At 35.4% G+C, this 21,921-nt stretch overlaps 1 protein-coding gene across 5 annotated transcripts in view; it reads right to left on the bottom strand.

Moving 5' to 3' along the window:
• LOC115216354 overlaps positions 1-21,921 on the bottom strand; it is a 396,571-nt gene that overhangs the window by 237,431 nt on the left and 137,219 nt on the right. The window contains exon 1 of one of the 5 annotated variants that reach the window (XM_029785605.2): positions 6,075-6,277. The exons of the other annotated variants lie outside the window; for them this stretch is intronic. The gene's annotated coding sequence lies outside the window, so the exon portion shown is untranslated. Of the gene's footprint in view, positions 1-6,074; positions 6,278-21,921 lie in introns of those variants that run through there. 5 annotated transcript variants of the gene reach the window in all.

Below are 21,921 nucleotides of genomic sequence, written 5' to 3'. Positions count from 1 at the left end.
ACACATTGCACCACCCAATCTTGGAATTGAAACCACAATTTTATGATCATGAGTCCAGTATTTTAACCAATTGACTACACACCACCACAACTAAAATAGTATATATAAATTCTAACCTTTAACATATCGTTTCTCTGGCACATAAGCCAGAATAGATTTAAAGAAAGAATCATTGATTTTGTTGTACTGAAGTGAATTAATCCTTTAGCATTTAAACTTGTCTTACACTGCCAAAATGTTCTTTTTGTTTTATGTTCAAAGGGGCACTGATATTTGAATGGCAGTGCCCTAGCATGGCCACAGCTCGTGAGCTGAAACTAGATAAAATATATATATATATATATATAAAATATACATACACACAAACACATACACACAATGAGCTTCTGTGCAGCTTCTGTCTACCATATTAGTTCACAAAGCATTGCTCAGCATGAGGTTACAGAAAAAGACAGTTGCCTCATGTGTCCTGCATTGGTTGGGACTGAACCAAAAGCCATGCAGTTGCAAAGCAAGCTTCTTAAGCACATGACCATAAGTGAAGTCAGTGGTTAAGAGTAACCAAAAGTTAAGCAATCATTGGTTAAGAAAACGATCAATAGTTATGACTTTTAATTCATATCTGTGTATGTGTGCATGTGTGTGTGTGTGTGTGTGAGAGAGGGAGAGAGATAGAAAGAGACAGACAGACAGGCAAACAGACAGACAGAAATTTATTTTAGCATCAATTTACCATTGTATTTAGGCTGTCTTTGAAACATTCTGATGTCTTGTATTCATAAAGATGAAAAAAAATAAAACAATCAACTAACAGACAAAAGGCTAAGAATACAGAAAAAAAAGAAAAATCTACAAAATCCTTTAATTTTCAAATCTAACATGTTGGAATAACAGATGTATATTTGCAAGAAGAAATATTGCCTATTGATTATGGTGATTCTAGTGTTGTCATACAGTTCTAGAAATTTTACACATTAACTTATATATACAAATATATATATATATATGTGTGTATGTATATATATATGTGTGTATATATATATATGTGTGTATATATATATATGTATATACATATGTGAATATATATATATATATATATATATATCATCATCATCATCATATATATATATATATACACACACACATGTGTGTGTGTGGGTGTGTGTATATATATATGTATGTATGTATGTATTAAGACAGTGGGGGGAAAAGATAAAAAGAATGTAGCTTTGGTAGTGAAACAGCAGAGTAATGCGCTATAGCTACACACCCTTTATTCACTTGGTTTCCATTCAGTAACACCTTGTAAGCAATAGAACATGTCTACAAATAAAAGAATAGACACTATGTTGGTAACAGATGGTGGAACTGAAGTGTTAAACAGAGAAACCGGAGTGTCAGCCGACAATTCTCAGGAATAAAACAAAGTAAAAGGCAAAAAGCGAATATATATATATAAACATACAAATAAAACCACACAATTCTGAATGGTACCATTTTTATAACCCAATATACAAACACACACACACTCATATATATATATATATATGTATATATGTATGTATGTATGTATGTGTGTGTGTGTGTGTGTGCGTGTGCGCGCACGCTATATGAAACATCAATAACTTAAACATTTGGACCTAATGATCTTAAATTGCCTATAAAAAGTGTTTCATCTTTTTTTACCTTAATAGCTATTTGCTCCATTATGTTAAGAAAACAGACCATGTTCTTTAGCCACTAAAACACAAAGACATTCAATTGAGAAACAAAATCTACTTTTTGTATTGTGTTTGGTGGCGGAAAAAAAAAAAAATTTCAATTTGGTGTTTTATTTCTTTAATATAAATGTGATATTATTGCATCTCTGCGTATTATATATAAATACAGACACTGGATAGTAAGACGGTAAACTGAATGAGAGAAAGACAGAGAGAGAGTGGGGGAGAAGGAAAGAAGCCAACACCAAGTTATGTATAACTTAGACGGAAAAACCCAAACTGAACAATAAGTCTTAGCTGCCATAATCTTTAATTTTCTTCCTTGCATCACTGAGTTGGTCGATGTCTAAACTATAGTGACTCCCCTGACACACGGGCTGTCAGGTATATTCCCATGGAAGAATACCAAGTGACTTTTTTTGCAGGCATTTCCGTTTTTTTTTCTTCTTTTTTTTTTGTGCAGAGGAGTGCACAGGTATGGCTGTGTGGTAAGAAGCTTGCCTCCCAACAAAATGGTTTCAGGTTCAGTCTCACACCATGGTACCTTGGGCAGATGTCTTCTACTATAGACTCAGACCAACCAGAGCCTTGTGGGTGGATTTGGTAGACAGAAGTTGAAAGAAGATTGTTGTAGGTGCATACCCCAGGACTTATTCTTTGTAAGCCTAGTACTTATTCTATCAGTCTCTTTTTGCCAAACTGTTAAGTTACAGGGACGTAAACACAGCAACATCAGTTGTCAAGTGATGGTGGGGGGACAAACACAGACACAAATAACAAAAGAATATATACACACACACACACACACACGCATATATATATACATACATACATATATATATACATACATACATACATACGTACATACATACATACATACATACATATATATATATATATATATATATATATACACGTGTGTTTCTTTATGCTTATGATTGTGTCCCACCACCGCTTTGACAACCAGTGTTGGTGTGTTTACATCCCTGTAACTCAGCAGTTTGACAAATAACACCAGGCTTAGAAAAGTAAACAGAAAGGACTGGGGTTGATTCATTTGGTTAGGCTACAATTATTCAGGGCAGTGCTCCAGCATGGCCACAGTCTAATGACCGAAACAAGTAAAAGATAAAGGACAAACGAGCACCACTTGACCAGCTACCGACAATTCAGAGAGAGGGAGAGAGAGGGGAGGAGAGAGGAGGAGGAAGGAGAGAGAGAGAGAGAGAGAGAGAGGGATCAATACCAGTGCTTTGTAAGTGATATATTTATCAATCCTGAAGGAATGAAAGGCAAAGTTGACCTCAGCAGAATTTGAACTCAGAGCACAGAGAGCTTTAACAAATAATGCACTGTAAACCTTTGCTGCCTTTGTAATTTTTAACATATGATTAAATAAGATTTTGCCATACATAAAATACTAGCTTAAAAGCCACACTCTGTGTGGAATTTTCAGCTAGCTCCGGTGGAGGGCTAATTGGGCCTGAGGCCCAATACTAAAGAGAGCAATAATAATAAAGTATTTATTGGTACCCCACCAATATGGTATTATTTTTAATGCAGTTTAAATGAAAAATTTCTAAGTTCACAAATTTTTGAAATTCTTTTAAAATTTTAATTTTCAACTGTTAGCATATAACAAATCATCATCCAGACCCAATCCCAATGCTGGATGTTCAAGAACCAAATGAAGGGCAGATTTTCAATGCTAGGATTATCCTGATTCCAAAAAGGTATAATATGTCTATGTAGAGCAAATGTAGGCTGAGATACAAGCTTCTTACCACACAGTTATGCTATCCATAAATATATCCACTGCACATAAGCTTTATGCAGCTGAGAAGTTTTTGTGACTATCTATCTATCTATCTATCTATCTATCTATCTATCTATCTATCTATCTATCTATCTATCTATCTATCTATCTATCTAACTATCTGTCTGTCTATGTGTGTGTGTGTGTGTGGTGTGTGTGTGTGTGTGTGAGTCGTCTAAGAGACCATAAGCCAGGAAAAAGATGTACTTGTATATCTGTCAACAGAATAGGTATATTATCCACAGCTGTGAAGGATATGTAATACTATACCTTTCAGATTGTGTGGTAAGTAGCTTGCTTACCAAACACATGGTTCTGGGTTCAGTCCCAAAGCGTGGCACCTTGGGCAAGTGTCTTCTACTATAGCCTCAGGCCAACCAAAGCCTCGTGAGTGAATTTGGTAGATGGAAACTGAAGGAAGCCTGTTGTGTGCATGCGCGTGCATGTGTTTGTGTTTGTCCCCCCACCATCGCTTGACAACTGATGTTGGTGTGTTTACGTCCCCATAACTTAGCAGTTCGGCAAAAGAGACCAACAGAATAAGTACAAGGCTTACAAAGAATAAGTCCTGAGGTCGATTTGTTCAACTAAAGGTGATGTTCCAGCATGGCCACAGTCAAATGACTGAAACAAATAAAAGAATATATATACATATATAGCAGATTAGCAGTTCCCCGTTGATTTCTTTGTACATTCTTTCTGCTCCTCTGGCAATAGATAGATTATCTTATTATATTTATTATTATCATTATTATTATTATTATTATTATTATTATTATTGAAATCTGACTGTGTTGTTTTTTACTGATTTATTTAAAATTTGTGGATAATATATTTATAAATAGTTTTCCTACAATCATTACAAAATTGAAGGAGAGCAAACACACACAAAAAAAAAAAAATTGGACAGCACCACTATTTAAACCGAATGCTACGAATCTAGTAAAGAAAAGTGAAGATTTGATAAAGTGTGAGCTGAGTCTAAGAAATCAAATCACAACTAAATAAGTTACATAGATAAATAGGAATATAACATGGTTTGGTTTTGCTTTGGAGTTTATCGCCATTTGTTTTGATGTTATCAAAACTACTTTAGCATAAATATAGATAACGAAAACAGCGTAATTTTGCTTTTATACAAGTAGTTTTTGGGTTGTTTTTTTTACCAGTATTATTTTGATTTAAGTAAACACACACACACACATATGCATATACATATATACATATGCATATATATATGCCAGGGAAACTCTTGGTACTTATTTTTTTTAGTGCATGCAATGTTAAGAATCAAAACTATATAATTGAAGGCGGCTATATATAAGACATATGTACTCGCTTTCCAGCTGTCTCCCATAAAAATTAAAGATTTCTATAAAAGTCTTGATTTACTATTTGTATTTTTTATACATCTTAGGTATACACTGCACACCTCACATTCATGCACCAAATATCACTGATTGATAATATATATATATATATATGTTATGTATGTATGTATGTATGTATATATATATGTATATATATGTATATATATATATATATATATATATATATATATTATATATATATATATGTGTGTGTGTGTGTGTGTGTGTGTGTGTGCACAACACACACACACACACACAGATGAACGATTCAAGATAAATGAAGATTATTCGTAACCTACAAACAGGTTACTTTTTCTGAAATATTCTTTTAAAAGGAACTGTTTTAATAACATTAGCCATTGCAAAACTTTATACTAACAATTATAGCAACAATATAATTTAACAAAAATTGTTTTCAAAAGATCTTTCAAACTATATAGATTATGGAGAAAGAAAGCAAAAAAAAAAATTTTATTTCAATTAAATATACTTTCTTTGAATCAGATAAATTACTTCCATTAGAGCCCTCAACTTTTTGGTATCATCAATAAGACAAAGAATTGCAGTAACAACAACAACAAAATATCATCACCATCACCATCATCATCATCATCATTATCATTGTCATCAACATCATCATCACAACCACCACCATCATCATCACACTACCACCATCACTATGATTATCACCATCATTACTATACCATCATCATCATCATCATCATTATTATCACCAATGTCACTACAATCATCAATGTTGCCATCACCACCATCACCATCTTCATCATCATCACCACCACCACCACCAGCATCATTTTTAAAAATCAGCAAAATAAAATGCAATTAGTTTTTATTTTTTCGTAAAGAAGATATAAAGACGAAATTTAATAATAATAATAATAATAATAAAGACTAACATTTTTCATGATTTTATGTAGAGTTTTAGATTTATCTTAGAATATTCAATTTCCCGGCTCTGATTTAAGTATTTTCAAGAATTTAATCTTTTGATCTATTTTAATAGGAAAACTTAAATTATGAAGAGGGAGAAAAAAAAAATTCTGATACTTTTAATGAAATTCTATAGAGAAAAATCTATAGCTAAAAAAGTTCCAGCTTTGGAAGATGGCAACAGCGAAAAATCATTAATAACATGCAAATACCGACCTTAGAATGGTAGATTTCCATCGTGGATTCATTAAAGATATAGAGTATATTTAGGATTTTTTCTTTTTTCCTTTTCTCTTTTATATATAAATGTATGTATATATTATATATTTTTATCTTCCTAACTAGTAGACATAGTGTAACAAGTCCAGTGAGCAGAACTGGAAAACATGTTCCAAATCCTGGCACTTAATGGAATTACAATGAAGAAACAATTGTTTTTACAAACAGGATATTAAAGAAATAAAAAATACAAAAAAAAAACTAAATATATACATTTATATATTTGTATATTTATATATTTATATAAATGCTAATATAATACAAGCACCAGTTTCTCCTTTACAAATTCTAACACAATTTGAGTGCCATAAGCACAATAAGTATTGCTACAAGTAACCATAATGGCAGAACAGTCTTTAAAAGACAAATGGTGTGAGGTTGTGAAGTGTAGCGGTGAGGTGAGGAGCTAGCTAACGGAAGCAGTAGTGGTGGACAGTGGAACATAACAAAACAACAGGAACCAGCAGACCAATGTGGAACCAAAGATTAGAGTAAAATGTGGCAAGCTACACAGTTATTAATGTGAGTCCCAGAGCAGAGCAGAGATGTAGTTGAGAGATCGTCCAAACAAACACTTAACCGAAAAGGAAAACAGAACATTTTCTGATAAAGTAGACAAACAAAGGAGGAAACAGACTTTTCAGCAAAGCCATTTTCAAAAAGATATTTAACTATCATTAGCTTTAACTGAGAGATTTTCCTATTTTAGTATGAGGAACAAAGAACATGCCCATAGCCTTTTGAGTGTAGTTCAACTCAAACTACACTCAAACCATTTGTTACTATATTTTTGTTGAAAATACTCTGCCTTTATTTCAAATAATTTTGAAAATAATGAAACAATTATTAAAAATAATTTTCTTATTATTAAACTGTTGTTTGCAACTTAATTTAACATGAAATTTTGAAGCTAAGTTTTAATTTAAGTGACTTTGAAACAAAAAGCTTATATAAATATATATATATATATATATATATATATTCCTTTGTACTTTTACTCGTTTCAGTCATTTAACTGTGGCCATGCAGGAGCACCGCCTTTAGTCGAATAAATCAAACTGAGGGCTTATTTTTCGTAAACCTAGTACTTATTCTATCGGTCTCTTTTGCTGAACTGCTAAGTTACGGAGACACAGACACACCAACAGTGGTTGTTAAACAATGGTGGGGGGACAAACACAGACACACAAACATATACATATATATATATATATATATATATATATACACACATGACAGGCTTCTTTTCAGTTTCCACTCACAAGGGTTTGGTCGGCCTGAGGCTATAGTAGAAGACACTTGCCCAAGGTGCCATGTAGTGGGACTGAACCTCGGACCATGTGGTTGGTAAGCAAGCTACTTATCACACAGCCATGTCTGTACCTATATATATATATATATATATATATATATATATATATATATATATATTATATATATATATATATATACACACATGACAGGCTTCTTTTCAGTTTCCACTCACAAGGGTTTGGTCGGCCTGAGGCTATAGTAGAAGACACTTGCCCAAGGGCCATGTAGTGGGACTGAACCTCGGACCATGTGGTTGGTAAGCAAGCTACTTATCACACAGCCATGTCTGTACCTATATATATATATATACACACATGACAGGCTTCTTTTCAGTTTCCACTCACAAGGGTTTGGTCGGCCTGAGGCTATAGTAGAAGACACTTGCCCAAGGGCCATGTAGTGGGACTGAACCTCGGACCATGTGGTTGGTAAGCAAGCTACTTATCACACAGCCATGTCTGTACCTATATATATATATATATATATATATATATATATATACACGTGTGTGTATGTGTATAAGTATGTATGTATATGTATATATGTATGAGTGTGTGTGTGTATGTGTATTCTTTTATTTGTTTCATATCTTAAGGAGTTTTAGTTGAACAAATCGATGCGAGGACTTATTTTATCAGTCTCTTTTACAAAGTATGCTCGACTAAAGGCGGTACTCCAGCATGGCCACAGTCAAATGACTGAAACAAGTAAAAGAGAGTAAAACAGATTCTACACTGTCCCAGAAGTGAGGTCCATGAACTGGTTCTCAATCCCCAGTTGCAACTCCTTTACTTTTCTATTGTTCCTTTAATTCCCATGGGAACCATAAAAACATGCAGATTCCAGTTTATTTGTTTTCTCAGAACACTTTTTTCTCTTTTTTTGTCACTATGTTTAAACCATAGAGTGGATTTCTTTCCTGTTTCTTTCACATCAATGAATTTATATCACCTTCCATTTGATCTCAACATAACCCTTCCATCCATCAACTCATATCTGCAACACCACCACCAACAACAACAACAATGCCACCACGTTCTACTCACCACTCTGCAACAAGTAGAAATATTTCTCAATCACTTTTATAATTCCCAGGAAATTAAACTACATCAACTGCCTATATCTACCTTGTTCAATTTCACTGAAACAAAACAGAGGCAATATGCCACTGGTTCTCAACCACTTTTTTTCCTATGGACCCCTAAGATTTCTGTTTCACTCAGGTGGACTCCTGTAGCCATTCAATGTTTAAGAAAGTCCTATTGTAATTTTATAATTAAATATTATTAGGAATTGTATTAAAAAAATTGTTAAGATATTTTGTGTACTGTAGAAGTAGAACCAATTAATTGCCCATAAATTTTAACGACAAAATCTCATAATAATAATAACAATAATAATAATAATAATAATAATAATAATAATAATAATAATAATGAAATTATTGTGTATAGTGCTCAGATTCACTACATCTCATCAAAGGTGCATGTACAGTACATAGAATTATGTACGAAAGTCAGGAAAGTGAACAGTGCATGATTCATGATATACATGTGTGCATGCGTATGGAGGGGGGGATATAAGGTGTAGTCATCATCATCATCATTTAACGTCCGCTTTCCATGCTGGCATGGGTTGGACGATTTGACTGAGGACTGGCAAACCAGATGGCTACACCAGGCTCCAATCTGATCTGGCAGAATTTCTACAGCTGGATGCCCTTCCTATGGCAAATTTCAAGAAGCATGGAGGTTTTAAAGGATGCAATGTCTCAGCAACTAACAATTGATGCAAGTAGTTTGTTCCATGCTTCAGCAACTCTGAGTATGAAAAAATGTTTCTGAAAGTCATGGGAGCTGTGCTGTTTTCTGACTTTGTAGGCATGCCCACATGTGTTAGACACATGGAGCTCAAAAAGGTGCTCAAGGTGGTTGTCAATTTGTTTGACTAAACCCTTCAAGGCAGTGCCCCAGGGCAGCATCCTGGTACTTATTCTATTGTTCTCTTATGCCAAACTGCTACTAAGTTACAGAGACATAAACAAACCAACACTGGTTGTCAAGCAGTGGTGAGGTACAAACATAAACACAAAGACACTCACACACACACACACACATACACACACACACACAATGTGCATAATGTAGCCTGAGAATTGCATTCCTCCCACCCCCACCCCAGCAGTATCTTGAGGTGTATTTGCATCTGATTAACAGAGCTATCATATAAGATATATGAGTTGCCTAACACCAAAAGAATGAAAAAGAGAAGAAAAAAAACAGATTATTCCATATAATTTAGATATTTGATCTATGAAAAAACTGATACTAAATAGAAACATAAAAACAGATATTTCATTGATAGTATTGTCATAATATGCAAGCCAAAGAAACATCCAAATTGGTCATTCGGTATGCTAGAAATAGAAGCAAAATCTTCATATTAACCTTCAGCATTAAGCATGCCATATCAGGCCAAAATGTTCTACCTGTTTTAAGTCCAAACTGACTAGATTTGGCCTCTCACACTTACCCTACAATGTCATTCTGAAAATATGCAATCACATCATTGACATCTCAAAGCTATGAGAGAATGCATGATTCATTCAAAGTCATCATCATCATCATTTAACATCTTCTACTATAGCCCTGGGCCGACCAAAGCCTTGTGAGTGGATTTGGTAGACGGAAACTGAAAGAAGCCTGTTGTATATATGTATATAAACATGTATTTGTGTGTGTGTATGATTGTGTGTCTGTGTTTGTCTCCCCACCATCACTTGACAACTGATGCTGGTGTGTTTACATCCATGTAACTTAGTGGCTTGGCAAAAGAGGCCAATAGAATAAGTACTAGGCTTACAAAGAATAAGTCCTGGGGTCGATTTGCTGGACTAAAGGCGGTGCTCCAGCATGGCCACAATTAAATGACTGAAACAAATAAAAGAAAATATAGTCCCACCCATGCTAGAATGGAAGGTGAATGTTAAACAATGATGATGATGATGATAGATATATAAATATATAATGGTGGGTTTCCACACAGTTTTCATCTGCCAAATTCACTTACAAGGCATTGGTCGGCCCAGAGTTTTAGTACTAAAAACTTGCTGTAAGGCGGCAAGCTGGCAGAAACTTTACCACGCCGGGCAAAATGCTTAGCGGTATTTCATCAGCCAGCTACATTCTGAGTTCAAATTCCGCCGAGGTTGATTTGCCTCTCATCCTTTCAGGGTCAATTAAATATGTACCAGTTACGCAGTATAGTCAGTATAATCGACTTAATCCGTTTGTCCGTCCTTGTTTGTCCTCTCCGTGTTTAACCCCTTGTGGGTAGTAAAGAAATAGGTATTTCGTCTGTCTTTATGTTCTAAGTTCAAATTCCGCCGAGGTCAACTTTGCCTTTCATCTTTTTGAAGTTGATAAATTAAGTACCAGTTGTGTACTGGGGTCAATCTAATCAACTGGTCCCCTACCCCCAAAAATTTTGGGCCATGTGCTTAGAGTAGAAAAAAAAAAAACTTACTGTACACTGGGAATGAACCCAAAACCACATGGTTACAAAACAAGCTTCTCAACCACACAGCCATGCCTGTATCTATGACTGTATTAATCTCATAGCCATTATGCAGTATTAATTAATAAGCAACTCAATTCATTTTAAAAAAGAGAAGTGGACAATAATGAATCATTCCTTTTGATTAGAGACAAGAACTATGGAAAACTGAGACAGGATTCTTTACTGTGGTCTAGTGCATTATTTTACTGCTGCTGAGTTTTAGATCCATCCAGGGTTCATTTTAATCTTCTCGTATCACCACTGGTAAATATATTGGATTTAAGTTAATCAATTATTCCTCTTCTCTAGAAAAACAACACAACAACAACAACAACAACAACGGTAGCAACAAATCAACTCTTGTGTCTTGTCAACCGAAATCAATACTCACTTTCAGTAAACAATGGGAAGCCATACTTCCATACTTGTATAGGTAGGATTGTATTGTTGATGTTGTTGGAGCAATAGGTTTTACACGTGGATGCTTTTCATCTAACCTAACAACTCAGCTATGAAGAAGTAACAGACATTCCCCCCACCCCTGCTTCCTACCTTTTCCCTTGTTTGTTTTTATATTAAACAAACCGAAGCAAACACAGAATTATATGTGCCTAGCTCAACACAATCAGTGTTGTAAGGATTTGAATTTATAACAATCTGATCAGTAAGTCGAATCTTTACAGCACTGGATAGAATGGGCTAGGAGTGTCTGTTCCAGCTCCTGGTGTTTTGAGTTCAAATCCTACGGAGGTCAACTTTATCTTTCATCCTTTCAGGTGTCAATCAATAAGTACAAGTCCATTACTGGTTTCAAATTTTGGAACAAGGCCAGAAATTTCAGGGAGAAGGGTTAAATTGATTACATTGACCCCAGTGCTCAACTGGTATTTATTTTATCAACTTTGTAAGAACGAAAAGCAAAGTCGACATCTGTGGCATTTGAACTCAGAACATATAGACAAAATGACACTAAACGTTTTACCCAGTGCAGTAACAACTCTGCCAACTCACCACCTTAAGTATAAGTCCAATATTAAAACAAGATCACTCAGAGAGTGCAAACCTCCACCAAGGCAACACCAATGTCCTCTCAATGATTAGCCAGAGATGATTTTTAAAATGAGAATATCTGAAATAAACGCGACTGCTCTCACATACGAGAAAACTGAAAATGAACCTGACCACTTTCAAAAATTAAGTAAGAAAGACCGGAAAAATAATCCAGAATCCTTGTCCTGTACTGGATTGATCCCCAATTCTAATCAGTTTGTGCCAGCTACAAGGCCAAACATTCCTGAAAGTTTCATCTGAATCCATCCAGTGGTTCTTGAGATATCTTGTCCACGGACAAACAAACAAACAAACACAGCTGAAAACAATACTTCCACCTTCGCTAAGGCGGAGATAATTAATTCACCTTTTTTCTCTCTTACTATCTGGAAGATATCAGCTGTGTTCCACCTAGTCTGAAATGATACCTGCCAAATATCACAACAGTGCTCCTACAACTCCATCAGGAGTTACAACACCATCCACTGTCCAGACAGCAGTCCAGCAACTTAGCCCTATTGCCATTATGCATTATTAATTAATAAGCATCCTAATGTGATTATTTTTGATTAGATACATTAACTAATCTTTTATCTTTTACCCATTTCAGTTATTGGACTGTGACCATTCTGGGGCACCAACTTGAATGGTTTAAGCAAATAAATCAATCCCAGCACTTATTTATTTTTAACTCTGACACTTATTGGTCTCTTTTTGCGAAAATGCCAAGTTATGGGGATGTAAACAAACCAACACAGGTTTTTCAAGTGGTGTGGAGACAAACAAATTTTTTTCTATCTAACAAATTCACTCACAAGGCATATAGAGGCTATAACAAAAAACACTTGCCCAAGGTGCTGTACAGTAGGACTGAACTAGTAACAAACATGGTTGCAAAGTAAGCTTGTTAACCACACAGCCATGCTTGCACCTAGTGGAAAACATTTTGTCAGTCACACGTATCAGCTTCTGTATAAGGGGGTGCTGAAAAGTCCCTGGTTTTGGGTAAAAGAAAATACAGGAGGATCAGTTGATTATGATTTCATTCAACATATTCCCCTCTCAGATTCACACACTTGTTGTGGTCATCTTTCAGTTTTTCTAAGCCCCATAAAAAAAACTCAGAAGGTTGGGCCTCCAAGCAGACCTTTCGCGATACTCTTGAAGTCAGGAACTTTTCACCACCACCCCTCATATATGTATGTATGTATGTGTGTGTGTATATATATATATATATAATATATATATATATATATATATATATATATATATATAATCATCATCATCATTTAGCATCTGTTTTCCATGCTAGCATGGGTTGGACGATTCAACTGGGGTCTGTGAAGCCGGAAGGCTGCATCAGGCCCAGTCAGATCTGGCAGTGTTTCTACGGCTGGATGCCCTTCCTAACGCCAATGTATATATATATACATACACACACACACACATACAGACACATATATAGTCAATCCAAACATGAACAAGTAAGAAAAAACAACAACGCAAGTATGTGAAATAAATACAGTGTTATTGGACACTCAGGAAAGGAAAGAAAAGAAAGAGGATTTCACGTTTCGAGCGGAGCTCTTCATCAGAAATATAGAAAAAGTCCAAAGATGGGAAGACGGAGAAAGAAAATTGCCAACGATGCACATGGGGTCACATATTGAAATGACTGGAAGGGAATGGTTGAAGAAATACATACATACACACACACACGCACACACAAGGAGGTGCTGAAAAGTTCTTGGCTTTGGATAAAAGAAAATACTGGAGAATCAGTTAATTACGATTTTATTCAACATCTTCCCCTTCTCAGATTCGCACACTTATTGAAGCAGTCCTTCAGTTTTTCTAAGCTCCATAAAAGAACTCAGAAGGTTGGGCCTCAAGCCAGGCCTTTCACAATACCCTTAAAGCCCAGAAACTTTTCAGCAATCCCTCATATACAAATGGTACTTACTTTAGATATTTTTACCTTACACAAAAAGTCAAAATTGAAACCACATCAACAGGATTTAAGTTGAAAGGACAATACCAAATACCATTTCTCACTCTTTACTAGGCCTCCTTCCCTTAGTATAAATATAATAAAACTTAATAGTCAAGTGATTTCTAGTAGAGAATAATATATCAAATGTGACTGCTTCCACCACACCAATTCCATTGATTCCTGTTATGTCAACATTTCTACTATAGATGTTATTGATCTATGCTCAGCATATCCGCCTAGATATTACAAAAAAAAAATATATAAAAATTTTTTTTAAATAAAAAGAAAAGAGACTATTAATATTTTATAGCAGTTAATTAACGTGTATCATTTTCAGCTCACTGCAGTCATCTAGATTTTCTGATCTTTTAAAGAACCATCATTATTATCATCATTATTATTATTATTATTATTATTATCATTATTGTGGCAGTGGTGGTGGTGGTGGTGATTTGGTAGAATTGTTCAAGCATTGGGGAAAATGATTTGTGATATTTGTTCCAGCTCTTTATACTCTGAGTTCAAATTCTGCCAACATCAACTTTACCATCATCCTGCCAGGGTTAATAAAATAAAGTACCAGTTGAACATTGGGGTCAATGGTATCAACTAATTAATTCCCCTCAAAAAATTGCTAGCTTTGCACTTAAGCCAGAAATAATTATCGTTATTATTATAACTAATAAGGTGGCAAGCTAACAAAATCATTAGCACGTTGAACAAAATGCTAAGCAGCATTCTGTCTGTCGTCACATTCAGAGTTCAAATTCCACCATGGTTGACTTTGCCTTTCATCCTTTCGGGGTCAATAAAATAAGAACCGGTTGAGCATTTTGAAGTCGATCTAATCAACTTATCCCTCCCATGGAATTGCTGGCCTTCAGCCAAAATTTGAAAGCATTGTTATTATTGTTATTATTATTATTGTTATTATTATTGTTATTATTATCATTATCATCATCATCATCATCATCATCATTAAAGTAACAAACTAGCAGAATCATTAGCATACTGGACAAAATGCTTAGTGGCGTTTCAAAGGGCCAGCCTTGTCACATTCTGTGTCACGCTGAACCTCCATGAGAACTACATTAACCCTTTTGTTACCAACCCAGCTGAAACCAGCTCTGGCTCTGAGTACAAATGTCTTGTTTTCATAAGTTTTGAATTAAAATCTTCCACCAAACCTTAGTTACAATTTATGTTCCTAACACTAGCTAAATAATAACTAAGTTATTTTACTAAATTCTTTCTTATATTTAAAATTAATTGAAAGAAACACAGAGCATCTCAACAGAAATACAGTAATGGAAGGGTTAAGGGTACACATGTCTGTGGAGTACTCAGCCACTTGCATGTTAATTTCATGAGCAGGCTGATCTGTTGATTGGATCAAGTGGAACCCTCCTCATCATAACCAATGGAGTGTCACTATCAGTTTTATAAATGCATGCTAGAAACAACATCCAAATCTCACCCTACCATTCTCAAAGTAGGACACACTGGATAATATAGACTTAGCGATCAGAGCAGATATAGAGGTTAAGCAATCGTAATCTAGAGAAGGATGAACCTGAGTACCATATTTGATGTGTCTTAAGACTAGGGACCATCACCACTACCACAAGCTGTAAATGTATAACCCTACAATGGACTAGCATCCTTTCCAGGAGAATGATGTGACCTCAGTCACTTACCCAGCATGGAAACCAGGTAACCTGCTTTATGAGGCCTTGGATTCAAGAAAAATAAAATAAAAAACATCAATAAACAACAGAAAACTGCATCCCTAAAAGGTACCAAACCAATTATGACCCAGTAGATTGGATTAACTGAAAAGTGTCCAAGTTTTAGGGATTTTAAACCCTTTAGCATTCAGATTACTCTATTAAATGTAAGGCTTTTTTATTCACATTGTTTTGAATTTATCATACATTGCTTTGTAGCTTTGAGATTTCGATGATGTGATTGTTTATTTTTAGAATGGCACTTCAGGGTAGGTGTGAGAGGCCAGATATAGCCAGTTTGAGCATTAAAAAAAAAAGGTAGAATATTTGCACCGGATATGGTCAGTCTAAATGCTAAAGGGTTAAAAATGAATGGCCAAAGTACTGTCCATTGGAAAACATTGTTGTGGGTCCTACTAAATGAGTAGTTTTTGAATTAGAAAAACAGTTTCAAGCTAAATCACAGAAGCTTAAAACACATAAACTGTAACTAAATATAACAAAGCATTTTGTCCAAATATTTTAAGTACCTTTAACAGAGTCTATTCTGTTGCAAGCATTCAGGCTAGGACTTTGGGTTGACGGTACCTTCTTCATTCCCTCTCACCAGTTTTGGAAGCTCTGTGAAGAGACACAGGCACTGCCACCCCACCAAGACATCATCATTATCATTCAACATCCGTTGTCCATGCTGGCATGGGTGGGGATGGCATGACAGGAGCTGGCTTGGCCAGGGGCCACACCAGGCTCCATAATCTGTTTTGGTTTGGTTTCTACAGCTGGGTGCCCTTCCTAATGCCAACCACTTTACAGAGTGTACTGGTTGCTTTTTAAAATGACACCAACACCAGTGATTTTTACATGGCACTAGCACCAGGGCTTTTAACGTGACACCGGCACCAGAAAAACAATTTGAAACCACATCACAGAAGCTTCAAACACACAAAATCCCCATGTTTTAGCTTCCTTTAAATATAAACTAATCCTTTACTTGCAAACACTATAACAAGATGAACAAGTAATCTCTCTTTCTCCCCATCCCAAACCCCTCTTTTCCTCATGCCCTCATAAATAATAAGCATCTTATCAAAGTATAGCAAACTACATTTAGAGGTTAAACAAACAGGTTTACATTTGTCATTATCTTAACCCTTGCCTGCAGTACCTTTTATGCATGATGTATATCTGCAATATAATTTTCACATCGAATTGCAGCGTGGATAATAAAACCCTCATCACCAGCCAAAGATATATCTCTTGTTCAAATAAGCCTGATAAAAGCCTAATAAAAATGGAATAATAATAATAATAATAATAATAATAATAATAATAATAATAATAATAATAATATTTGTCTTGGTATAAAAGATGGGCTACAGCAAATATTCTGCTCAATACCACAGATTTGCTTGTCAGTTGTTTGACCTTAACCAGTTGAGCATGTCCCTTAGTGGCTGACGATATGTGCATCTCTGATCACGAGCAGAAGTAGTGGGGGAGCATCATAGCCATGTGTTGAGAGGGATTCTTTGGGGGTTGAATAATTCACCTCTGGAAACATGGGTGGTTCTTTCAACATCCTTAAACAACCCTTATTCAGGGACCGTTTGAGCGGGATGGGCTACTCAACCTGAAGAAAATTCTAACTGGGCCCCACCTGCAAGGTCATGTGCTGTTTATCTTGATATGAGATCACCATGTCGCGCACATATGGTTGTGATGCATGTGCCTGGTGTACCCTTATCAGACGGGTAGTCATGATGGGTATATTGGGCTTCGTATATTTTACCCCAGTGTCACTTTGATGGCATGCACTGCTCTCTCACTCAATAATAATAATAATAATAATAATAATAGTAATAATAATAATTATAATAATAATAGTAAGTGTAATAATAATAATAATAATAATAATAATAATAATAATAATAATAATAAAAATACCCTGATGCAGAACCAGGCAGTGACTCTTGTGGCTTCTGATCTTAACTGATTGGAAGTGTTATCATGTACATTGTTTTGTCTTGGTATAAAAGATGGGCTACACCAAATATTCTGCTCAATACCACAGATTTGCTTGTCAGTTGTTTGACCTTAACTAGTTGAGCATATCTCTTAGTGGCTGACAATATGTGCATCTCTGACCACGGGCATCATAGCTGTGTGTTGAGAGGGATTCTTTGGGGTTTGAATAATTCACCTCTGGAAACATGGGTGGTTCTTTCAACATCCTTAAACAACCCTTATTCAGGGACCGTTTGAGCGGGATGGGCTACTCAACCTGAAGAAAATTCTAACTGGGCCCCACCTGCAAGGTCATGTGCTGTTTATCTTGATATGAGATCACCATGTCGCGCACATATGGTTGTGATGCATGTGCCTGGTGTACCCTTATCAGACGGGTAGTCATGATGGGTATATTGGGCTTCGTATATTTTACCCCAGTGTCACTTTGATGGCATGCACTGTTCTCTCACTCAATAATAATAATAATAATAATAATAATAGTAATAATAATAATTATAATAATAATAGTAAGTGTAATAATAATAATAATAATAATAATAATAATAAAAATACCCTGATGCAGAACCAGGCAGTGACTCTTGTGGCTTCTGATCTTAACTGATTGGAAGTGTTATCATGTACATTGTTTTGTCTTGGTATAAAAGATGGGCTACACCAAATATTCTGCTCAATACCACAGATTTGCTTGTCAGTTGTTTGACCTTAACTAGTTGAGCATATCTCTTAGTGGCTGACAATATGTGCATCTCTGACCACGGGCATCATAGCTGTGTGTTGAGAGGGATTCTTTGGGGTTTGAATAATTCACCTCTGCAAACATGGATGTTTTGTTCAACATCCTTAACAACTCTTATTCAGGGACCTTTTGAGTGGGATGGATTACTCGACCCGAAGAAAATTCTAACTGGGCCCCACCTGCAAGGTCATGTGCTGTTTATCTTGATATGAAATCACCATGTCGCACACATATGGTTGTGGTGCATGTGCCTAGTGTACTCTTATCAGACGGGTAGTCATAATGGATATACTGGACTTCGTATATTTTACCCCAGTGTCACTTTGATGGCATGCACTGTTCTCTCACTCAATAATAATAATAATAATAATAATAATCCTTTCTACTGGAGGCACAAGGCCTCAAATTTGTGGGGAGGGGATTAGTCAATTACCTTGACCCCAGTGTTTCACTGGTACTTAATTTATCAACATCCAAAAGAATGAAAGGATAAGTCAACCTCTGTGGAATTTGAACCCAGAACGTAGTGATGGACGAAATAGCTCTAAGTATTTCGCCCAGTATGCTAACAATTCTGCCAGCTCGCCACTTTAATAGTAGTAGTAGTAGTAGTAGTAGTAATTGCTTCAAATTTTTGGCACAAGGCCAGGAAATTCAGGGCAGGATATAAGTCGATTAAATCGACCCTAAAAAAAGGATGAAAGGCAAAAATCAACCCCAGCAGAATTTGAACTCGGAACGTAAAGACGGACGAAATGCCATGAAGCGTTTCACCTGGCATGCTAACAATTCTGCCAGCTTGCTGCCTGATTTAAAATAATAGGTTCCAACCTAGGCACAAAACCAGCAATTTTAGAGGAGGAAGCTCATTGATTACATCAGCCCCCAATGATCAACGGATACATATTTTATTGACCCAGAAAGGATGAGAGTCAATAATGATGATGATGATGATAATTGTGGGAGGAGCAGGGGGGGGGAGGACAGACCAAATGAAATGTCAAAAAAAAAAAAAAAGAATGGTTAGAATGAAACATCATTACTTGATTTTAAAGTGTTTCAAAATAATACAGTGTTGTTTCATATGATCTATCTAAGATCATAATGTAATAATTAAAATATTGGAAAGAACATCAGATCACACTTTTTCTTTCTTTCCTCTCCCACTGATTTTGTACATGTATTTCATTCCGTATCCCGTATCTGTCACCTTTTAACCATCTATCTCTCTCTCTATCTATCTGTCGGTCTATCTATCTATCTGTCTGTCTATCTGTCTATCTGTCTGTCTATCTGTCTATCCATCTATCTATCTATCTGTCTATCCATCTATGTCTATCTATCTATCTATCTATCTATCTATCTTTCTGTCTATCCATCTATCTTTCTGTCTATCCATCTATCTGTCTATCTATCTATCTATCTATCTGTCTATCCATCTATCTGTCTATCTATCTATCTGTCTGTCTGTCTGTCTGTCTATCTATCCATCCATCCATCCATCCACCCACCCACCTATCTATCTATCTATCTATCTATCTATCTATCTATCTATCTATCTATCTATCTATCTATCTATCTATCTGTCTATCTATCTGTCTATCTATCTATCTAACATCAATTTTTTTTTCTATCCCTTCAACACATTTAATCTAAGCTCTCTATAAGTACACCAAAGTATATACAATGTATAGTTGTAAAGTTGTAATAGATTAATGGTAGTGGCAATAGTAGTAGAAGTGGTGGTAGTGGTGGTGGTGGTGGTGGTGGTAAGAGTTATTGTTGTTGTTCTTATCATAGTTGTTTTCAGTCTATCTAGAAAATGTGACTTCACACTTTCTATTGTTACCAGTAAAATACAATTAGTCCCACAGAGAAGGATTTATGCATTGTGTTGACGTGTATGTCTACACTTACAGCTGCTGTTAAGGTGCTCCTGGTTATTTCTCCTTGCACCTCTTCCTCTCTCTCTCCCACCACCACCACCATCCACTGCTACTGCTGCCACCACTGTCATCACTACCACCACCACCACCACCTCCACCTCCTCCTCCTTTCACACACAATGCCGGCAAGAATTACAATGTGAATAAGACCAGTGCACTCTGCTATACATTCAATGTTAGCATTAAGTTACCATGGTTTTGAAAGAAGGAAATTGTGCTGTTAAAGATAAGAGTAGCCAAGCCAGTGCCACAAGAACATCCTGCTAAACAGGTTTGGCTTTTAGAATCCAGGATCTTCTATAATGTCTATATATTTTCTAGGCTGAGAGAAGACTCAATTCAATTTTAAGCTAATGAAGCCGAAATGGAAAGCTAGAAATATTCTCAAAAAGAGTGGGGGGGGGGGTGCCATGTGCGTCTGCACACATGTGTAAGTGTGTGTGTGTGTGTGTTTGTTTGTCAGCATGTACATGCAGAGGTTTTTGTGTGTTTGTGTGTGTGTGTGTGTGTGTGTTTGTTTGTCAGCATGTACATGCAGAGGTTTTTGTGTGTTTGTGTGTGTGTGTGTGTGTGTGTGTGTGCACGGATGTTTGTGTGATTATTTTTTTCTTTTTTTTTGTACTTTCCGACATGAAAGTTAATCGTTACAAAAGAAATAAAGCAGAAAAGAACTTTGTTAGACATCAAGTAAATGAATCAGTTATGCTGACTAGGGAATAAAAAAAAAAGAATATTAATATAATAATAATAATAATATAATAATAATAATAATAATAATAATGATAATAAAGAACTGATGAAAGTATTATTATAAATTCAGAATAATCGCTTTAAAAATATGATATAATGGAAAACTCACAAAGATATAATAACCTAAAGAGTTAAGTGGAATATGGGAGGAAAACAAGCATACATACATATATACATATACAGATACATACATACATTCACTCTACATAATAAAAATTATAGGAACTGGAAAGAGAGGAAAACTTTTTATGGTTACTTGAGTTGCTAGAAAAAGTAGCTAAATTTCTCACAGATCAGAGATTTAAAAATAAAATAAGAAAAGAATACATTGGATAATATAGTGTTCTTTTATTCTTTTCTTTGTTTCAGTCTTTTATTTGTTAGTCGAGCAAACTGACCCCAGGACTTATTCTTTGCAACCCTAGTATTTTATTGATCTCTTTTGCCGAACCACTAAGTTACAGGGATGTAAACACACCGGCATCAGTTGTTAAGTGATGTTGGGGGTACAAACACAGACAAGAAAACATATACATATATATATATATGTATATATATACAACTTATAAACAAGGGCAAAAGAGAAAAAGTCTAATGCCAAATATGCCGAAAATAGACAAATCATCAATAACCATATAATTTATCACTATAAGCACGCATATATATACACACACATACACAC

Source organism: Octopus sinensis, linkage group LG10 (assembly GCF_006345805.1).
Source record: "Octopus sinensis linkage group LG10, ASM634580v1, whole genome shotgun sequence".
In the NCBI taxonomy this organism is placed as follows: Eukaryota; Metazoa; Mollusca; class Cephalopoda; order Octopoda; family Octopodidae; genus Octopus; species Octopus sinensis.
This window is presented reverse-complemented; position numbering and strand designations above follow the sequence as displayed.